This window comes from Dama dama, chromosome 19 (assembly GCF_033118175.1).
Source record: "Dama dama isolate Ldn47 chromosome 19, ASM3311817v1, whole genome shotgun sequence".
Classification (NCBI taxonomy): Eukaryota; Metazoa; Chordata; class Mammalia; order Artiodactyla; family Cervidae; genus Dama; species Dama dama.
Window position 1 is genome coordinate 91676187 of NC_083699.1, and position 19134 is coordinate 91695320.

At 42.1% G+C, this 19134-nt stretch overlaps 1 non-coding gene across 1 annotated transcript; it reads right to left on the minus strand.

Moving 5' to 3' along the window:
- Positions 1-12857: 12857 nt before the first annotated feature.
- Positions 12858-12930, minus strand: TRNAR-UCU (transfer RNA arginine (anticodon UCU)). The gene has a single exon. It is a non-coding gene; the product is annotated as a tRNA-Arg (tRNA).
- Between the last annotated feature and the right edge of the window lie 6204 nt (positions 12931-19134).

Consider the following 19134-nt stretch of genomic DNA (forward strand, 5'->3'; position numbering starts at 1 on the left):
TAATACCGGCATCTTAGAACTTACATATCTGCTTAAATGAGCCTCTCTCTACTGAGTCCCTCACTTGAAAGAAAATTATAGTTGTCCCCAGCAAGGAAAGTTTCCATTTATGTTACAAAACATCAGTCAGGAGGTGTGTCAAAACAAACTTATTAGTCATGCTTACAGCATCCAAGTTTGCTAGCAATACATTTTAAAAAATAAATTAGAGTAGATTCAGGAGTTTCTGTCTAATCATTTCATTCTCACTGACTTATATTTAGTATGGTCTCATGAATGAGTGGGAGAGAAAAGTTTTTAACAATTAGTGAGTGGTAACTTGAGTACCCATCAGATGCTAAATGACACTTTTGCTGTTTTGAAAAATTCAGCTAAAGGCCCAGAGCCAGTACTGAATGGATGATAAATTCCTAGGGAGTTGCTGCTAGCAAGGTCCCTGCAGCACCTACTAAAAGGGGCCAAACCAGCCCTGTGAGCTTCAACCAACAACCACCTGCAATCTCTATGAAGAGAAGAGAATTTCAAAGGGATCATCAATGAAATGAGCGATGTGGGTTTTGCTTTTCCTTCCAAGCCTGGGATGGGGGCTCCCGGGAGGCGTCAGCACTGCATCACAAAAGCTCTGATCTAAGAGCACCTTTGTCCACTTTGCACCAGCCCCCTTTCCCTGTTCCCACCCCAGAAGAGGACTGGGTGGAGGTGGAGGAGGTGTGAAAGGGCAGTGGAAATATACACCACTCTCCAGCCCACACGTCAGCCTCAGCACTAAGCTGGAGGCAGGGCGGGGAGGTCAATGGTTGAGAGAGAGGAGGCTGAGCCTTGACTGGCATGGGGCTGATATTTCAGTTTTGACTGGACCAGGCTTGAGAGTGAGTCTTGATGACCAAATGAGGCTTGTTCTTAGAACTGGCAACGATGGGAAAGATATAGCATCATTCAAGTATGTCAAGGGGTGGAGGAGGGTGGTCTGATCAGGCAGATCTGAGTGCAGTGGCTGGAGGAAAAAACAAAGCTGCTTTCTGTTTGAACCCTGCTTGCTTCAGGCTGTTTGATGGGCTGGTTTCTCACGTGAGCCTAGATGCACCCTTGGGAGTAGGCTGTCTATGACTGTCACCTGACCTGGGTGTCTCAGGGGAACAAAGGGTAGGGAGACTTAGAGCTAGACCGTCTTTATCTCACAGCCTCAAGGAAGACCATCCTGGTGTGGAAGCAGTGAGTTGAGGGCCACTTGGGGACCCTGTCCCAAGACACATACTTTGGAGATACTCTCTCACTTGACATCTATATTTTTGGATAAGTGAACACATTTTTTTTTTGCCTTTAGAAAGGTTATTAAAAATTATTTTACTTTATTTTATATGGAGTTTAGCTGGTTAACAATGTTGTTTTAATTTCAGGTAAGTAGCAAAGTGATTCAGTTTCACATGTACGTGTACCTATTCTTTTTAAAATTCTTTTCTTATTTAGGTTATTACAGAATTTTAAACAGAGCTTTCTGTGCTATACAGGAGGTCCAGGAAGTTTTAAATTGAAATATAAGTATTTCTAGGGGGACATGACCTGAGGCAGTATATATCAGTGGCTTTGGGGAATTTTTGGTGACATCAAGTCCCCATTCCTGCTCAGATACTTTCAGCGACTCCTCAGTGCCCATGTGAACAGTCTAGCCTGGTACACAGAGGCTCCTTGAATAGTGCCAGGCTAGTCTTCCAGACTGGACTCCTGAATTTTCCCATCCTACCCCTCATGTGGATATTATAGCTTTTCTGGAGTCCATGCATCTTCTTGAATGTTCTACTCACCTTTTCCATGGATTCCTCTCTGGCTGTCCTCCCATCACTATCTTTTAAAAGTCGACCATTGGGCTGGGTTGGGATGCTGCCTCCTACGTAAAGTCTTCCTTGATCCTCCCAATTCATTCCTCTCTCCCTTAGGGATTGTTCACATAGAAACCAGTCCTTAGTTTGACAATATCACACATCAGGAGTTAGAGGAAGAGAAGTAAACTTTCAGCAGAATGAAAGCTCGTGAAAATTTTATTGGACAAACACTGAATTTTTTTCAAGTGTATCATCAGTGGCTTCCCTTCCTCCTTCCCCAGCAAACCCCCCCCCCCTTTTTTTTTTCTTTTTTACAGTTCTAAGGTTTACCTTTCTCTCTCATATGCCGTCTAATGAGATCTCCTCTCCCCTGAGTGTCATCTGGGTACCCTCCCACTGCTGGCCACAAGGCAGTTCTCAAAGTGGTCCTCTTGCAAATCCTGTGTTAACTGGCTGGTGGGCACGCTCCGCCTTTCTTCCCTGCAAATCTGAGTATTTGAAAAATTCCTGTATCTGCAGTCCTTATGCCTATATCAGCCTATAGTTGGTTCTGCACACAATTTTATTACTCAGTACTCCCTGCCAGCCTGAGAATCTTTTATCTGCTCCGCTTACAAATCATATACTTCTTGGCAGTCCCCTCATCCTTCATGGGGTACAAACATTCCGTTCACTTCATGTGGAAGACTTTATAGGTGCTTAGTAAATATTTGGTGAATGACAACTCATGAGATCTGAATCTGCAGGGGAAAAATTCCAGAGAGAAGCTAAAAGACAATGGGAGGAGAGCTGTTGGAGGAGGTATCGAACGAGGTATTGGACCAGCTCCATCATGCCACCATCTTGTCTGAGACTGTGTGGAATCAGACTTCAACTTCCGTGTTAATGTAAAAGGCTGCAGATATCCAGCCTACAAGGAACTTTACACCTTTCTCCTGGCTTCACCTCTTTATGCCTGCTCAGGTACTCATGTTGGGGTACGTGTGTGTGTGTGTGTGTGTGTGTGTGTGTGTGTGTAAAGGGGGTGGTGGGCAGCACACATGCATGTTTGGGAATGAGGGAAGTAAGAGTTTCAACCATTTACTTCCATATGTGAGGCAGAGGGTTTGAATTTTCAGCCTGCTCTAAACACCAGGTCTGTGATACTTCATTCTCCCCTGGCTGGTTGGCAAAGATGCAACACACATATTATACCCAGACCAAAGAGTATGTGAGAGACACATGAACGTTTCCAGGGTTAAATTCTCTCTTCTCCATGAAGCCTTCAGGTTTTTGCAGTCCACACACATTACTCCTTTACAGAAGATCCTACAGCATTTAGTACTTGATGCTTCTCCAGCCCTTGATTACAGCTATTTTTAGTTTGTTTCTGTAATAACGTCTGTCTTCATTTGCTTCAAATCTCATTTCTTCCACTGCTCCCTCACTTCCTGTCACATGAAGCAGTGTTGAACATGTCGGTAACTACTAATTGTTCTTACTCTCTAATTAGACTTGCTATGTGGCAGTTACTGGAGAGTGCTGGGTTTTAGGGGTGTAGGCAAGTAATTTGGGGAATCATCTCCAAAGACCAAATGTGTGAATGTTAACTGAGTTTGCTTCTCTGTAGTCCTCAGGGGACTTATGCAGATCAACAGACTTTTCAAGAAATAAACCACAAGTAGCTGAAAAACGCAAAAGTTCAAGTTGCATCCGGTGTAACCCTGTGAGAGAATTTCTACAGCAGAGGAAGTCTGTTATTCTTGACCTGAACTTCAGTCTTCTGCGATAATGTGGAGGCTGCAAAAATCTTTCTAATCTCACTGATAAAGTTATATTCTTATCCACAAATCATATCTGAAATGAGAGAAACCAAATGACTGATAGCAGAGAAAAAAATATCCCCAGTGACTATAAACAGTGTAGGTATATGTGTGTATATATTTAAATCAAAGTAGTTGGTTAATATTATGAAAACTTCATCTGGGTTTTAAGTGGTGTTTTTCTTAATTTGATGTGCATTATTTTAAAAACGTGGCAGAAACGTAGTCTTTGAATCCCTGGTGCCTCTGTCGTTATTCATAGCGAAGCTTTCAACCAGCCGACTTGGAAAGCACTTTTAACTACAGTTCACATCATTAGTGTTTCTGCTGTGTAAGCAGAAAAAACTGGGATGCAGCATAGCAAAAGGCTGCAGAAAACAAAATCGGAACGGTAGTAGATTTGTTTCTCAAAGTTTTCCTAGGTAATGAGCATATTAATGATCTTTCAATTAACATAGTTTCACATATCTCAGAATGAGAAACCCAAGAACATATTGTTAGCATCATCTGTATTTCAGCACTTGGTTTGGAGTGACCGGTCTTTACATAGCTCTTGCTCCGCCATCCTTCCCTTCTGGTCTCTCAGAGCTTGCTGTCAGCTCCTGATCTTGCTTCTGGACTCAGGACTGAATTTTTTACCTTCCTAATAAATATTTCAGAAAAGTCTTGTTGAGATTTCTAACTCAGCATGCTGACAGTGACTTCATGGTATTATCCCCAAGCAACCCTTGTGTGACATCCTCCACATGCCTGAAACAACTTTGACTTATTTTTCTGTCTCCTATTATCCAGGTGGCTGAGTCTTGTTGATTCTGACTTTGAAATGTCTACAGAAGATGCTCTTAGGTTTCCATTTCTACTTCCACTGCCGTAGTTCTCACTTGCCTGGGTCATGGCATCAAAGAATTGTCCTAACTGGTCCCATAGGCTGTCATTGATTTCCTCTCAAAAGCACCCTCATAACGTTCCCAAGGCTCTCTTCCTAAAGAATGACTCAGATGATGCCTTTCTCCTGCTGAAAACTTGTGGTGGGTCCCCCCACTTCCTATGGAATCTGTTTCCAACCTAACTTTCCAGCCTCATTTTCTGCAACTCCCCACCATCTCCCCATTGAACGCCCAAAGACAATCCCCTTTGCTCAATGAGATGCTCACTGTGCCTTTGCTTCTGTTGTTTTCACTCTCAGAGTCTCCATGAAAGCAACATGCAAATGTCCTGTATCTTCCCCTAGCCCCTCACTCCTGCCTGCCCCAAACATTATTTGTCTTCTGTTTTTAAAAAAACCCTTCTTGACAGGCTTTCTGGAGATTTTGTTCTCCATTTCTGTCTCTTTTGCATGCCAGACCTGATCTCCAAGAGACCAAGGACTGTGTCATTTTTATTTTTCGTTTTTTTCAAGATTCAACTTAGTGATAGATATATACTAATGACTCAATGAATTCTTTTGTTGGATTAATTAATAAAGCAATTGTTAACTCCTTTGTGAATATCTGATCCTCTGAAGCAAAATCATTTTTTCCTTTTATATAATATAATATTTTGCATATTCTTCCAAGTTTTTTCTCTTTGCATTTGGTCTTTAGCAGTGTATTTTTCTTGTATTTATCCTGCTTGGAGTTTGAGGGGCTACTTGAATCTGTGGCTTGATATTTTTTGTCAGCTTTGGAAAATTCTTGATTATTTTTTGTTCAAATATTGCTCTGCCCCTTTCTTTCCTTCTTCTCACTGAGACTCTAATTCCTTATGTTAGATTTTTCTGCTGGGTCCCCTATATCTCTTTCAATATTTTACATCTTTTTTTTTCCCCCTCTGTGCTTCACTCTGGATAATTTCCATTGTCCTATCGTCCAAATTATTAGTCCTTTTTCCATCTGTGTCTAATCTACTAAATCTATTTATTGAGTTCTCAATTTCTGATGTCAGTTTCAGAACTTCCATTTGATTATTTTTTGTAGGCTCTAACTCTCTGGAGAATTTCTCAATCTTGCCATCTATTTTTATTAACCTATAAATCACAGGAGTTTTTAAAGTTTTCAAATAACTCCTTGGATTGCTGGGGGGAGGGTGTCTGTTTCTGTGGTCTTTTTTCCCTCTTGGTTATCTCTCTTGGATGTCTGGTAACATCTTACTGAATGCTAGATATGTGCATAAACAATGCAGAGATTATAAATGAATTGGCATTTTATAAAAGATAAGTGAAAGGAAATACTGTTCCTGCTAAATAATACTTTCTTCCTCCAGAGAGAATTTAAAAAATCTTGCAGCACTGTGGGACCACTGAGAACTCGGTCCAGCTTCTTGTAGTCTTCGAAGCCACTACCCACCACTCCTTAGATGCTTTGTACGAATCAGTAAATGCCTCTAGGGACATGCGGCTTAGACTGTTGGGTTCACCTTTTGGCTTCCCTTCTCTCCTGAATCTTGGCCCCTTAAGTCCTGGCTGTCTTGCTGGCTCTGAATTCCAATTTTTGTCTTCCCATTTCTGTGAGATGATGAAAGTGCTGCTCAGCTTTTTTTTTGTCTCTCAGCAGCGTTTTCTGCTTGGCTTCTCAGCCCTTACACACAACGTGTGTAAGAAAATATCCTAAGGAGAAAAGTGGTATGGAATGTTGGGCCTGTCTCAGTGAGTTTCTCCTCTTTCTGGGCTCCTGCAAATCCGGGCTTAAGAGCTTCCAATGTCTTCAAGCAGGTTTTTTTTCTCTTCTCATTTTATCACACTTTTGTAGTTTGTTCAGTGGGCTGATTGCTCTGCTATGACATAGTCTGCTGTAGCTGGCAGTGGGACTGTGTGTATTCTTTTATTGCAGCCTGCTCTTCTGATATAAATCTCCAGGTGTGTTTCTTTCTCCCATTTATGACTTCCTTGAGAGCAGGAACAGTATTTTCTTTCACTTATTTTTTATAAAATGCCAATTCATTCATTAATTCATTTAACAATTTTGTTTTTGAGCATCTACTATAGGACAAGTGCTGAGGATATATTAGTGAATAAAATAGATAGGTCTCAGCTGTTAGGGAGCTTATGTTCTAGTGGGGAGAAGGTACACAAACAAACAAATAACAAAAAAATTACTTGCTTCTCCCAAAACCAAACAGTGAATAATGTATAGGATTAAATTAGAATGCTGAGGTGGAAGCTGGTGGTTTAGTCCCTTAAGTCATGTCTGACTCTTGTGACCCCATGGACTGTAGCCTGCCAGGTTCCTCTGTCCATGGAATTCTCCAGGCAAGAATACTGGAGTGTGTGTTGGTGGGAATGAAAACTAGTACAGCCACTATGGAGAACGGTGTGGAGATTCCTTAAAGACCTAGAAATAGAACTGCCGTATGACCCAGCAATCCCACTGCTGGGCATACACACTGAGGAAACCAGAATCGAAAGAGATACATGTATGCCAATGTTCATCGCGGCACTGGTTACAATAGCTAGGACATGGAAGCAACCTAGATGCCCACTGGCAGATGAGTGGATAAGAAAGTTGTGGTACATATACATAATGGAATATTACTCAGCTGTTAAAAATAACACATTTAAGTCAGTCCTAATGAAGTGGATGAAACTGCAGCAAAGTATACAGAGCAAAGTAAGTCAGAAAGAAAAACACCAATCCAGTATATTAATGTATATATATGGAATTTAGAAAGACGGTAACGATGACCCTATATGCAAAAGAGACACAGATATAAAGAACAGAGTTTTGGACTCTGTGGGAGAAAGCAAGGGTGGGATGATTTGAGAGAATAGCATTGAAACATATATATATTACCATACGTGAAATAGAAGACCAGTTCAAGTTTGATGCATGAAACAAGGCCCTCAAAGCTGGTGCACTGGGACAACCCAGAGGGATGGGATGGGGAGGGAGGTGGAAGGGGGGTTCAGGATGGAGGAGACATGTATACCCGTGGCTGATTCATGTCAATGTATGGCAAAAATCACCACAATATTGTAAAGTAATTAGCCTCCAATTAAAATTAATTAATTGAAAAAAAAAGAATACTGCAGCGGGTTACCATTTCCTCCTTCAGGGGATCTTCCTGACCCAGGGATCAAACCTAGGTCTCCTGCATTGCAGGTGGATTCTTTACCAACTGAGCTACTGAGGCAGAAGGCGGGTCACTATCAAGTTGAGATCTAAATGATAAGTAGAAGTCAGCCATAAAGAGATCTGGAGAACTGCAGGTAGAGAGAGAAAGCAAGGGTGAGGGAGGGACCCACATTGTTTGCTAAAGCTGATAAATTTTGTGTGATTTTAAGTTAAAAGTTTCAACCTGAGCTTTTTATTTATTTATTTTTGGAGAACATTAATTTATACATTTTGAAACATTTTTAATTTTTGCTAAAAGACTGTCTCTGAGTTGTAAGTATGTGCTATTTATGAGGTACTTAAACTCATTTAGGAGTCAGGAATGTTACTTGAGTTTTTAAGAGTTAAGACATCTTGTAAATAAGTATAACTCCCCATAGGAGGGTCCCTTGCTCACCAGGGTGGTGAAGCTTAATAGAAACAATAATTGTTTTTTTCTTACCATATGTATATGCAGATATACTATTTTTGTTTAATAATCACATTAAAATTATAATTTGCATAAAAATATTATAGTTTTAGTAAGACTCTGTATCAGTCAGGATCCCAGCAATAAACAGAATTCCATTCATGTAGTTTCAAGAGACTGCAAAGAAGAGGCTGCTTATAATGAAAAAGAATTAAATGATGCCATTTGCAGCAACATGGATGGGCCTAGAGGTTATCATACTAAGTGAAATAAGTTAGAGAAGACAAATATCATATCATATCACTTATTTGTGGAACCTAAAAAATAATACAAATGAACATATTTATAAAATAGGAACAGACTCACAGTCAGAAAACAAACTTAAAGTTACCATAAGGGAAAGGAGGGAGTAAATTAGAAAGTTGGGTTTATTGTACACACACTACTATTTTCAAAACAGATAACCAACAAGGACTTACTGTATACCATAGGGAACTCTACTTAATATTCTGTAACAACCTAAATGGGAAAAGAACCTGAAAAAGAAAAAAATATATATATATAATATATATTTTATATATATATATAAAATTGAGTCACTTTGGTGTACACCTGAAACTAACACAACATTGTAAATCAACTATCACCCACACAGTCACTCAGTCACGTCTGACTCTTTGTGACCCCATGGACTGTAGCCTGCCAGGCTCCTCTGTCCATGGAATTCTCCAGGCAAGAATACTGGAGTGGGTTGCCATTTCCTTCTCCAGGGGATCTTTCCAAACCAGGAATTGAACTCCTGTCTCCTGAATTGGCAGACAGATTCTTTATCACTATGTCACCTGGAAAGCCCTGTAAATCAAATGTACCTCAACATAAAAATTTAAAAACTTCAATAAACAGACAGACAAAAAGAAGATGCTGCCTACAAGGGTGTGGACAGGGCTAAGGGAACAAGCACGGATGGTGAAACCCCCAGAGACAAACAGCAGAGCCATTCATGCCCCAGGGACACAGAGCATCATGGAGTGCATTGCATCATTCCAGTGCACGTTGGAGTCAGGGAGAGATGTGGCCTTCTTTTAAGTTGTCTGTCTTGGCCAAACCCACCCAGGAGACAGCTGACAGTGAAGCCTGCTTGATGCAGCCCTGGGTGTTGGTCCCCAGGGCTCAAAGCTGTAACTGCTGTAGACAGAAGGGTCAGGATGGACCCGGGGGAAGGCAAGCAACCAAACACAACACACAGAACACACACACGCTCACTTTTGCAAGCAGTGATGAATTTAAAGGAAGTTTATAGGCTTCATTTGGAGCTCCAGCCTACTAGATTTGCATAATATAAAATGGTATATTTGTAGAATGGAATACTACTTAGCTGTAAAAAAGAACTAAATAATGTGATGTGCAGCAAAATAGGTGCAACTAGAGCTTATCAAGTGAAGTAAGTTGGCAAGAGAAAGACACATATCATAGGATATCACTTATATGTGGTATCTGAAATATGACACAAATGAGCCTATCTGCAAAACAGAAATAGACTCACAGACACAGAGAACAGACTGGTGGTTGCCAAGGGGGAGGGGGTTGGGGGAAGGATGGAGTGGGAGGTTGGGGTTAGCAGGTGTAAGCTTTCATATATAGAATGGATAAAAAACAAGGTCCTACTGTATAGCACAGGGAACTATATTCAATATCCTGTGATAAACCACAATGGAAAAGAATGTAAGAAAAGGACACCTGTATGTGTGTAACTGAGTCACTTTGCTATACAGCAGAGATTGGCACAATATCGTAAAACAACTCTACTTCAATAAAAATTAAAAAAAAAAAAAAAAAACCTTTCCCAAATCAAGGGTGGAGAGCCCAAAAAACTTTCAGTCATGTCTTTAAAAGCATAAAATTATTTTGAAGAAAGTTGAAATCAGCTTGGGAGAATATGAGTCTATGAGATTGGAGTGCTCTGTGGCATTTTGAAGGATTATTTTAATGCAGAGTCTTGCATTTGTGCTGGTGAGGGACAAGATAGATGGGGGTAGTGAAGGCACAAAGGTTCAGACCTAAGTGAGGGAAGAAGGGGCCGGTGGCGGGACCTGGATTTCTCAATGTATAATCATCAACATGCCAAAAAAATTGAGTCTAGTCATGTCTTGAAAATCTGATTGCTCATGAAGGGTTCATGACATTGACATGACTATGGTTTCATGGCACAGTAGTTATTTTTTCAATTCAGCAGTTTCAAATACCAGAATCTTAAAAATGTTATTGCCCAGTGTATACAAAAGCACCCATGCAAACTTGTCTGCACACCCTCTTCCACAAAATTTCAATGGTTGCAGGCCCAAAGATCGGGTAGTAGGCAAAGTTGTGTTTAATTCAAATTCGGTATTTTTGTCTAAAATATCTCAAACTGAACAGTCTCTCATTCTACAACTGAATAATGTATAACTTTCCAGTCAACATTTTTTAAATGTCTAACTTAAATTTCCATTGTTTCTTTTTCACATTGAAAATAGAATAGTTCTGGGACTTCTCTGGTGGTCCAGTGGTTAAGACTCTGAGCTTCCAGTGCAGGGGGACACAGTTCGATCCTTCTTCATGGAACTAAGATCCCACATGCCACAACTAAGTTCCAGCACAGGCAAATAAGTAAATAAAAATAAACATATATAAGACAAGAAAATGGGAAGTTCTTAGGTGGAGAGGGGAAATGGAAAAGTCTTACTGTTTCAGACGGTACGTGTACCATTTTGTTCCTGAGAGTTTGAAATGACTTATATCATACATTACTTTTCAAAGACTTGGCGTTTACCATTCTAAGTACTCTATACAATTTTTAACTCATTAAATTTCAAGCAGTGCTGTCAGTAGATACTATTTTTAGTATCGTCTTCATTATACACATGGGGCAGGTGTGAACTGTGGCACAGAGGGATTGAGTACCTAACAGGAGGCTGCACAGTTAATAAATGAGATTAAAACTGGAATTCTAACCCAGGAAGTCTGCCTGAAGAGTCTGTGGCCTGAACCACTAGGCCAGGCTGTGTGCATTCAACAGAGGCTTGAGTTCACAATAATTTCACTACTATGGGGTTCATATTTCCATATTCATGAATTGAAATGTTTACCAAACAACCAAAGTAAGATTTTCAAAAGTGCCCAGTAGTTAAGTGTTCAACTCTCAAAAGACTGTTGATTAGAATTTTGCCACAAGAGAATCCATTAATGCTTCTTTGAGCCAATAAAAGGGAAAGGCCTAACTAGCATTTCTTAAAATGTGTTCCTTGCATGTATGCCCTTACAGGATGTTCCCTGTAAAAAGGCTTCCATCATCAAGTAAGTTTGGAGAACTTCACCTGCTATATCCATTATTTGAGATTCACAGTACACGTATTAAAAGTACCAAAAAAAAAAAAAAAATGCAGGAAAGACATATTCTTAATCTTTTTCAACCTAGAATTTACAACGTTAAGTTGACTAAAGGATTATTTTTTTTCACAAAATACTTAGTAACATCCTATAGAAGCAATGTTGTACAATTTTAATTGGGTTCCTTAAAATCAAAGCATTGACTGAGATTTCTAGAAGGCAAGCAAATAGGGGCTGAAAAAAATGACTGAGAAATGAAACGATGATACAGAGGATTGTCTTTTAGCCTGTACTGTCTAAAGTCACTTTCTAAGGTCTCTAGTAATCTCCTAAACTGACATTTCCTTTTGTGGAATAACACTGTTGGATTTCTTCCCGATCTTAGTCAGCTCTAGATGTGAACCTGGGAAGTGTGTAGTGAAGCTCACTTGCCCTCCCCGAGTGTGCTGGCGATGTCTCCTCAAATGCCTCCTTTGTTTGACATTTTAGAGTGATTTCTAAATGCTCAAAAAGGGCAGATTCTAAATCCAGATCTGGTGAGAAACTCTGTTGCTTATCTGAGAAGAACAGCTATGAAGTGTGCACACATATGTGAAAAGGAGATCTTTTTAAAACCCAGAAATATGAGAGAGGTGGGGTGGGGGACTTGATATAGAGATCTGTTATCTATTGAAGGCTCTGTAGTCATCGTATCACTTCATCCTCTAATTTGTCTACATCTGGGGGCTGGAATTCCCAACCCTGTTCTAAGAATGCAGTTAAGAACATTGCATTCGCTCTCTCTTTCATACACACACACACACTCTCTCTCTCTCTTTCAGTACAGTCAGGTTTAAGTTCACTGCATTTTGGACACCTGGTTCTGACTGGCATTATATTGTACCCCTGGCTTTGTCCTCTCTTCTTACCCCATCCTGGTGGTAGTCACTCCACCCCTAATCTTTTGGTCCCAACAGTCTCAAGAGTAACCCAGAGAACAACTCCGCTTTTTCATAGTCGTTATTACTCCCGTTTCTCTCCCTCAACTGGGCTCCCAAAGCCCAGGATGGTGGGGGACCGCTGTCTGCAGGGACCCTCAGTGCTGCCATTCAATTTTTCATTAGACTTGGCTCTGCTCAGGCAGGGAGGAAACTGCTCTCTGAAAGTGAACTTGTGACCCGTGCAAAATGAATTCACTTTTCCACGGCACCAGAGGACTATTTAGTAAATGGCTTTCATTGCACAGAATATCACCCTGTGTCCTGGAAGATGGAACTGGTGTCATAGAGGTGAGTTATTTTCTCTCTGAGCTAAAGTATTTCTACACAGTTGGCTCTAGGGGACTCATGAGCCTGAGCCTTTTTTTTTTCCCCCCTGGTATGTGAGATCTTAGTTCCCTGACCAGGGATGGAACCTGAGCCCCCTGCATAAGAAGCGCAGAGTCCTAACCACTGGACTACCAGGGAAGTCCCAAACCTGTGTCTTGTAGGTGGGCTGAAGGACGTTTGTCTGAGGGTTGGCTGGGAACGGGCAAGCGTGGGGATTGTGTTTGGCCCCTGAAATTTCTAGAACTGGTCAGGAGGGTTTTCTGGAGACTCTTAAAATGAAATTCTTTTTTAAAGATATTTATTTTTAATTGGAGGGTAATTGCTTTACAATATTGTGTTGGCATCTGCCATGCATCAGCATGAATCAGTCATAGGTACACATGTGTCCCCTCCTCTTGGACCTCCCTCCCACCTCACAACCCACCCCCCACCTCTAGGTGGTCACAGAGTGTTGGGTTTGAACTCCTTGCACCATACGGCAAATCCCCACTGGCTATCCATTTTATATACCGTAATATATCTGTTTCAAGACTATTCTCTCTATTTGTCCCACCCTCTGCCCCCCCACCATGTCCACAAGTCTGTTCTCTATGTCTACGTTTCCACGGCTGCCCTGCAAATAGGTTCATCAGTTCCATCTTTCTAGATTCCATGCATATGTGTTGGATTTATCTTTATGTGTTTATTTTTATGGCTGCATCACGCAGCTTGCAGGATCTTAGATCCCTGATGGAGGATTCATCCCTGGTCCTCAGCAGTGAGAGCACAGAGTCCTATTAAGGATTTGTCTTTAAAAGATACTTAGTATTAGGGCAAGTGTATAGGCAGATATGAACACTCTAGCAAAGAAAGGGGAAAAAAATGATGCAGAAAAGATGGGGTAAATCTTGGAGTGATATCTTTGGGTGGGCAAGAAGGGAGGGGGAAGAAATTGGTTGTAGAAGCATGGATGGTTTATGCACTGTGGGGGAAAAGAGGCATGGAATATTGGATCATGCAGGGTATGGTAGGAGCATGTGAATCCAGCTGATTCTGTATTCTCAGAGAAATTGGAAGTCAAGTCATTAACCAAGACGGAAGATGGGGAGGAGACGTTGGAAGTTGTAAGAGAGGAGACAGGAGAAATCTAGGAGCATGAAGGGCTGTAGATAATGATCTTGAACTTAAGATGGGACTTGAAAGCCTGGTTGCATGCTTTTGTCCAAGCACATCCAGTCTGAATCCATGAGGGTGTGGGGTTTAATTGGGGCTGTGGTTTTCCCAGGTGAACAAGAAGAAATGAAGAAAAGGTAAGGAAATATTTACAGTGGTGTCTCACAGCTTCTAAGCTTTGTAGAGACGAAAGCAAGAAAACAAGCAATGAAAATAGGATCGATAGATTTTATCCTGGTGGGTCAAGGAGTTGTGGCAGTTGGGGTACCAGAGGGAGTGGTGTAATTGGTGGATGGGCAGCAGGAGATTTAAACTAAGATTACAAAGAGCATGTAGTTATTGATGCTGACAAGAGTTAGGGGGTGACCACGTGACTGGCAGTTGAAGTAGGTCAGCAGTGGCAGAGAAGGAAAAGATCATGGGAAGAAGGGCTGGTCTAGGAATTGGGAAGTCAGAATATTGAAAGGTTCACTTACATGGATCTTGAAATCAACAAGTGTTAAGATGGCCAGGTTGTTTATGAACTTGTAGCTAAGAGTACTAAAGAATGAGGGGGTGTGATGAGGGTCTGGAGAATACCTCAACAGGAGAAGTAGTGGACATCTAGGCTGAAGGCTGGTCATGCAAAGATGGAAGATTTTTAGAAGTGAGATGTCAATGAGGAGCAAGCAGGTCACCCAGTCCACCTCCAGCCCCCATGATATGATGACTGTGAGAGAGAAAACAGGCCACAATGCATGAGGGCTGAAGGGGGGGCAGTGTCTTCAGATGACAGGTGGTGTCAATTGGAGCAGGGAGGTGATAGAAATGTTCAGAAAAGATGTTGCAATGTGGGATTTTGTTGATGTTTAGTGAGTTTCAGAGGACACAGTGGGGAAGTTGCAGGAGTTGGGCAGGGGTGGGAGGGAGAATTGGAGTAGAGGGTTCCTGGGATGAGGGCTGGGTATACCGGGTGGTCTGGAGTCATGCATCTGTAGAGGCTGTTAGACAGGGATGAGAGGTATGATGGGATTAATCCAGATGGTCTCTGCAGCAGACAGTGATGTTGAAGCTGTGAGTGTTGGTGGTGGGAGTGGGCAGGGAAGATGTATGGGGTCTTCCCAGGAGCATGCAGAGCTTTGGAGCCCCATCTTGTCTCCTGCCAAATGAGAGTGTGGAGACTAGGGGTGGTTGGTCATATCCAGAGCACTTAAGCTTCTGGTTGCATTTCTATTCTTGAGGATGGTCCGTGCCAGAGTTTGTGCTTAGCATCAAGGATCACAAGCTGGGGTTGGTGGCTCCTGTGCTATCACATGTGGGTGTCTTGACACGAGAAACGGTATCAGTTAGCCACTGTCTCTCTTCATTTCTGACTCTGCTCTCCTCTGAGTTGTGTTCATTGTGAGGAAGATTCTCCCCATGCCATGGTAAAGTCAGTCTAACAATTCCAGCCTTACATCCATTCATGTAACCACCCCTTCTTTCTAGGAAAGAAATCTTTTCCCCAGGTGGCTCTCCAGGCAGATACCTTGGGTTCTTCTCTATGGCCTGGCTTGATTCATATTCCCATTGTGGCCAAGAAGATGTGGGACCACAACTGGCCAGGTACACCCCCCATGGTGGAGCTAGTTCACAAGAACAGGGAGTATGGGAGGACAGGTCCCCAGAGGAAAAAAATTAAATATTTTGTACTACATTTATTTGGTGGAGATCTGAGTGGCAAGATTGAGGGGTATGGGGACAGTGTGTCCAGCCGTCCTCTGTTTTCCTGAATAATTCAACATTGGTTAAATAGTTTTGCATAGATGTTCAGCTGAACAAAAGCCCAGCAGTTCATCAGACCCATCCATCTTGGAAAGCAATTTAGGCATCATCCATTGTTAATTACCTCTTTCCAACATCAGTCAGGATAGTCTAGATTTTGTCATTGTTACAAATAATCACCCAAATCTTAATGGATTAAGCTTAATGATTGCTTGTACAAAGTCCATTGTGTGTCCCAGGCAGCCATCTATCATGTGGTTTCTCAGGGACCCAGGATGTTTTGGTCTTATGTGGTTCCACCATCCAACAAGGGGCCTCCCCAAGAGCATTGTACCAGGATAGAAGGAGACTGGAGAATTGGTGGGAGTGGGGTTGTGGGGAGATTTTTACCTCCTTTGCTCGAAGTGATTTCGTTCCTACTCATATTTCATTGGCCATGACTTGTCACATGTCTGACAGGACACAGGGACTCCTCTTTGCTTCCACAGATACCCGTGCACACTTTTGTCATAGCCCCTGAATTGCAGTGTGAAACTAGATGTTTGTGTCTGTTCTCACCCAAAGACCATGGGCATCTAATTCATCTTGGCATCTTTGGTGCCTGGCACAAGCCAAACACATTATAGCATTTAAAAATGTGTGAATTGAATTAGTCCAGCCTACTCATCTGTCATATGAATCAAATAAGATCCCTAACTGTGCTCAGAAAAGGACAGTGATTGACTCAAGTTTGCATAATTAGAAACAACACCAGAAGCCTGTGTGGTTGACATTTAGTCAGACTCCAACCAGTGTCACAAAATGTCATGTGCAGGGGACACCTGGCCAAGCCTGGATCAGGTTTGATGTCCTTGCTATAGACTGTGCCTCCTTGCAGGAAGCAGAGGCTTTTTCTTCCTATAAAGCACTGTGTGCTGGTCAAGCCATGTTCCTTGGAGGCTGTGTCTGTCAGGGGAGAGTATCTTTTCCTGATTTGCATTAAGATACTGAATCATATATTAGTGTGGTGCATGGGACTACCCTGTAGCTCAGACTGCAAAGAATCAGCCTGCAATGCGGAGACCTGGATTCAGTCCCTGGGTCAGGAAGATTCTCCTGGAGAAGTGAATGGCAACCCACTCCAGTATTCTTGCCTGGAGAATTCCATGGACAGAGGAGCCTGGCCGGCTATAGTCCATGGGGTTGCAAGGAGTCAGACATGATTGAATGCTTAACACTTTCATTTCACTGAACCATACACTGATGAACCTATCTGCAAGGCAGCAGTGGAGAAACAGACATAGAGAATAGACTTGTGGGCACTGTGGGGGAAGGACAGGGTGGAATGAATTGAGAGAGTAGCATGGAAACATACATATTACTGTATGTAAAATAGATAGTGGGAATTTGCTGCATGATTCAGGGAGCTCAAAGCAGTGCTGTTTGACCACCTAGAGGGGTGGGATGGGTGGGAGGTGGGAGAGGAGTTCTAGAGGGAGGATACACACGTGTACCTACAGCTGATTCACGTTGATGTATGGCAGAAACTAACACATTATTGCAAAACAATTATCCTCCAATTAAAAATAAATACATTTAAAAAAAGAAAAAAAGAAAAAAAAGATCCTGAACCATGGACAATGTCTATGTGCCCCTAACATTCATATGTTGAAACCTAATTTCCTAATCTCTGGTTTTAGGAGGTGGCACTTTGGGAGGTGAATAGATCATGAGGGTGGAGCTCTCATGAGTGGATTTGGTGACCTTATGGAAGAGACCTCTGAGAGCTTCCTGTGTGGTTTTTTTTTTTTTTTTTGCTATGTGAGGACACAGTGAAAAGACAGCTGGAAGTGAGCCCTCATCAGACTCTGATACTACTGGTGCCTTGACCTTGGACTTACCAGCCTCTAGTACTGCAAGAAATAAATTTCTGTTGTTTATAAGCCACCCAGTTTATAGTATTTTGTTTTAGCAGCCCAGACAGACTGAGACATACAGTAAAGGGCAATATTAGTCCCTTTTTTGCCACAGGACATGTTAAGCACCTGATACTGTTCAGTCATCCAGAATCAGGTGGCCTAGCCTCTATGGCCAGGAAGAGAATAATAACCCTTTGGGCTTCCAAGAATGGATCACAGATGGAGGCTCTGATTCTTTGCCCTTTCCACCAGGGAGAGATGGAAAGAACACTCTCTTCACCACCCCGCCCACCACCCCATACTTTTAAAATCTTGCATAGAAATTGAATTGCCCAGCAGAACAGCTCAGAGGAGCCCTCCCATCCCCTAGACTCACACACCACTTTGAGCCACAAGGATGGCCAGCTGGTTCTGGATCTTTCCATACTTCTTTTTGAGAGACTTCTTGGATCAGTCCCCTGTGGGTTACAAATCTTTTTGCCTTACTCCTTACTTCCCATATGATAACCCCTCACTTGCCTGCATGTTCTCTTATCCCCACCCTATTCCACACATCCTAAAATCTGACCCTTCTTCCATGCCCTGGCGTCTGTCCCAATCCTCCCACCATGCCCTTTGGAGCTCTGTCTTTACCAGACATAAATTCTCATCTTTTCCCCTGAATGTTCCCTTTACCTTCTCACTCTAACTAGAACCTGGCTTCCCCTGGGGACTCTGCCTCCTTTGCAGTCCTCTCAAGGAGACACTTTGATTTCATACCCCATGGATCTGAAAGCCTGGAAAAAGGGTAAGTCTTTTCCTTACCCCCCTTTACTGCTTCTAATTAATCATGGCTCTTGCTTCCAACTTCAAAGACCCGAGCCCCTTTGAAGCGCAGCATCAGATGTTACCACCTGCTACCCCACCTTGCTGCTGTCATTCACTGACCTCAGTCCTCGGTGCCTCCAGCACCTGCTTTGTTGTCTTTATCTCTCCTGCTGATGATAACGACAGTGACAGTATTTATCCAGTGCTCTTTTTTCTCTTGGAACTCTTTTAAGCTCTCTAAAAGTATTCTTTTATTTAAATCCTGTAAAACTATGAGAGGAATACTATCATCATCTTCATTCTATAGGTGAGCAATCTGGGACACAAAGAGAAATCTATTTTGCCTAAGATCACATGCAATTAGTGGCAGAGTCAGGGCTGGAAGTACAGCTGGGCTCCAGAGCAAATACCCTTAAACACTGTAATAAGTGTTTCCCTGTTAACACTCCTGGCAACCTTAATGTCTCTGCAGACCCTCAACACTCTGGCCATTCTGATCCTTTATCTCCTTGGTTCCCCTGTCCTACCACAGGTACTCACTCCTGAGGTCTTTGCTGTGGTTACAACAGCATTATCTCTAAATGTGGATTTCCAGTTTTTCCCTCTCTGGTGTTACCTCCTGTTTTTCCAATCCTCTATTGCATTTTAAAAAATTTTCTTTCTTTATTTGGTTGTACCAGGCCTTAGTCACAGCACTTGGAATCTTTAGTTGCATCATGTGAACTATTAGCTGTGGCATGTG